Source organism: Cygnus olor, chromosome 9 (assembly GCF_009769625.2).
Source record: "Cygnus olor isolate bCygOlo1 chromosome 9, bCygOlo1.pri.v2, whole genome shotgun sequence".
NCBI lineage: Eukaryota > Metazoa > Chordata > Aves > Anseriformes > Anatidae > Cygnus > Cygnus olor.
The window spans coordinates 11343897-11347945 of record NC_049177.1 but is presented as its reverse complement, the minus strand read 5'-3'; positions in this window follow the sequence as shown (position 1 = coordinate 11347945).

The following is a 4049-nucleotide window of genomic DNA, read 5'->3' as shown; positions in this document are numbered from 1 at the left end:
CACTGGCCAGTTGAGCTCATCCCAGGTAGAAAACAGCATATTGCAACACAGTCCAAACCTGACACCAAACATTTCTCCTAACCAGTGGGGAAACTGGTTTGTGGCGTTTCTTGAAAATAAACTAACCACAATGACTCTGGAGCTGGAGCACAGCCTCGAAAGTGGCCCCTAGGTCCAGAGAGGGGCTGAAAGCATGTTTCTGGAAAGGCCGAAGGATGCTCTTGAGGCTTCGGGAGCCACAGGGAGCTCCAGGCCAGTCCCAGTCCACTGCTGGCCACAGAGAGGCTTGCAGGGCTGATGCTCACGTGTTGTGGATTCCAGCTCCTGCAAGATCAGGGGGACAAGCGGGTGACCCCTCTTCCAGGAGGTGCTGTGGCACTGGGCAGGAGGGCTGGGCTGTCCCCCAGATGCCTGTGCTGACCAGGTATGCCGGCCCTGGGGAAGGTTTCTCCCTGCCCCTCCTGGTACCTGCATGTGGTCCCCACCTCCTGAGGTGGGTGCCTTTGCCAGCCCAGTGCCTGTCTCTGTCTCGTGTCCTACCCTGGAAACCAACAGTGGAACAGGGAAAGAAGGTCTGGAAGAATGGGTTCCCATCAGGCTACTCTGCTCACCTTCACCTGCTGTGACATGAGCTGTGGGAGAAGACAGATGAGAATCCGAGCCCAGCTTTCATGGTTGACCGTGTTGGTATCTTTGTTATGGGCAGGCTCCAGCCTTGCCTAAGCCACAAACTAGGTAACCCATTTCTAGAGGGAAACAAGCCAAGCCCTTCAGATAAGCCTGAAGTCCTGGTGTATATTGCCCTCTGCCCTCAGCTGATCCCACCTCAGGGTCTGGATTGATTCCCTTTTTTTTTTCCCCCCTCATTTTCTATGCTTTTTCTCCTTAATCTTTCAAGGTGAGACGGGTCTTCATGCAAATGCCAGTCTGGTGACCCCTGGGAATGGCAGCATTAGCTCTGAAGGCCCCCACTGCTGGGGAGGAACATCCCTATGGAAACAGCTGCTCCAAAGAGTCGGGTGGGATGGCTGTGTCGGTGTGGTTCCCCTGCCTGGTTAATGTTTTCCCCACATAGCTGCACAACCCGAGCTCGCGTCCAGCTGTGTTGGCTGCAGGGCGAGCTGTGCTGTGGGGAAGGGCCAGCACCGCGGGGATGCTGAGCCCTCTCCCAGCCGGTTGTGCCAGCTCTATCTTTATCCCAGCCCAATCACAACAAATGGTCTCTCCTCAGGACACAGCCAAAACTCCAGCCAGGCCTCATCTCAACCACAAACCACAGCATATCCATGTGGACTTAGAGTAATAATTTTTTCCATGAAGGGATGTAGAAATAAGTGTTATAATTTTATCTTCAATTTTACCTAACTTGGGGCCAAGCTCACTTCTTCTCCTGGAGGTCAGATGTGTTTATGCATCACCAATTGCCTGCAGTTGGTCAGAGGGTGTGTAAGTTGGTATTTCTTCATCATTCATGTAATTTTTAGTAGCATCCTCTTTCTGAAAACAGAACAGTCGGGATCTGTAGAGTTGCAACACAACGAACTTGTGATGTGTAATAATAACTCAGTTTGTCTCATGAAGACATACTGTAGAAGACTTGATGCTTCCTGAATAACAAAGCTAAAGCCCGAGGTGCACTGGCTGAGCTCTCTTCTTTCTGATAAAGCTGCTCCTGCTTGCATGAGCCTGAGCCTTGACCTGTTACCTTGAAAGACAAAAAGAATTTCCATCATTACTAAGAATTGGTCCTCACTGTTTAATCTCAGCTTAATTGGCCTTTCATGCATTTAGGCAAGGCAAAAGTTCTCTTTTTGCACAAAACCATGCAACCAGGCAGTGAGGTATGCATCTAACTAGAATTTGTTGAAAGGCATGTGTGTATCTCTGTACAAGAGAGAGGACACTCTGTGTCAATAAGTGTGCATTTTCTAACACAAAATTTGGAAAGGCAGGGGTCTGATAGACTTTCAAGGGAAGAGGTTGGTTGCACCAAGACGTTTGTCCCTTCTGGGCTCCAAAGGGATGTCATTGCAGCTGGAGGCCACCCAGAGTATTTTGCTCTTTGCATCCAAGGCTTCCCTTGGTGGGAGGCATGCCCCAGAAAAGGGCATCTTAGAGGCCTGCTGGGACCTTTGGGGACCCAGGTCTGGGCCTTCAAGCCCAGGTGGCCTGGAGGACAGAGCACCAGCCTGCTGTGCCTCTGCCATAGGGCACACTAAGATGAGTTTCTTCTCCCTTGAGCTGCCCTGGGGCAGGCTGGGGCAACAGATCTTGGCCGTGGAAGGCAAAGCCACCCAGGGAGCAGCCACAAGATGGAGAGTGGAAACCCAACATGGAGAAAGGTAGCATCCAAAAGAGGCGTAGAAGCTGTTCTGTACACGGCCAGTGATGTTTGGAGTAACTGGAGGCTGGGTGTCTGGAAATCCAGGATGTTACTGGCTAAGCAGTAAAGGAGTACAAGAGGTAAGCAGTAAAATCTGTTGCAGTCCGAGCCTTTCTCCTGGATGTGACCTGCTACCACTCTCGTATGACAAGGGAAGGAGGTGTGGAGTGAAAACCACCCCAGCAGCACTGCCGTCCCCTGGGCAGGTACAGGGATGCTTTGGGGATGGAGGTGGGATGTGCGAGGCAGGTGGGGAGTAATGGGGTGTCCGGGTACAAAAAAATGCTGGGAACTGCTCCACTGAGCACGGAGCTACCTGAGCATGAGCAGAAAGCAAGGGAATATGGCCTTTTCCAGCAACTGCTCCTCTGCTGCTTGAATCGATCCTTTAGGATTTCCAAGCTTTCTTCTGCATCTTTCCACTTCATCTCTCAGGTGGCAAACGCTCTGCCTATTGCTGTAACCACTTAGTTTGTGGAGTCAAGATCTCTAGCTTGCTGGAGTAAATACAGATGGGAGAGCACAGCTTTTTAACAGGGAGGGAGGCTGTTTAAGAGTGAAACTGCCTTGTCATGGGAGCAAATCCTTTCCCCCCTCATATATGGCATGTTGGAGAAGCTCTGGACACAAGAAGTGCTGCCCTTCTAGAAAGCAGGGGATGAAGAGATGAGAAATGGGAACTAGCCAAGCTGAGGGAACCACTGCAGATGCTGCTGCAATATCCCTAGGCTGGACCCATGCAGGGGCATCCAGGAGACCACAAAGGGAGACTGGTGCTTTGGAGATCAAACCCCAGAGCTGGACCCCACCACGACAGCACTTGTGTAGCTGGTGTCTGGTGGACACAGCAGCAAGACCAGCCCTGGCAGCTGCTGGCCAGGGATGCTGCTGGGGCACGTGGGCCAGCTGGTGTGGTATAGGGGCTCCCATTTCGTGTGCATCTGTGAAAGTCATCCTGCAGCTGGTCTTGTAGCCTGTACCAAAGATGGGACATGGAGCTTGTAGCAGCATCACAAAGCCAGACATTCATAAACCTAGCTGTGCCCCCCGATCCTGACTGCAGAGAGGGAAACGGGGAGTGGTGCAATCGGGTAGAGAGGGTTTGCAGAGAAACCCCTGAGCTCAGCATTTCTTCTCAGGATCATCACAACAACAGCTTATGGAAGATGAGGTGCGGTGTTTCCTGCTGGCTGCAGGGTGCTATCGAGCTATCCGGTTGTGGCCACTGGCTTTCTCTGCCTGTGCAAGGAGCTTGCCAGACCATCTGGGTGGAACATTACTGCCTTCGAGCCCTGCTGCCGCTGCCAAGGGAGTGCAAGGGAGAAAGCAAGCCAAAGGGTGTTGGGCACAACAGTAAGTTACTGGCAAACACGTGAAACTGAGGGCTGGATCCAGCAGGGACTTTCTGAGATTAGGCTGTGCAAGGCAGGGGGTAGCCACCACAGAGAAAACAGTCCCTCCTGTGGCATTTCAGCCTGCAGGGGAATTCATATGTCATGACTTGGGAATTTTCCATTTGGAGCCCCTTGTAAAACAAAAAGCACCTTGCCTGCTCCGACTCCTGCCTGCGAAGGGGTTCAGTGCCAAAGAGTGAAAGGCGTCCTAAAAATGGGCTGATCCAGGGAGGGGGGCGATTTAGCAGCTATTGAGAAACAAGGAAGGACAA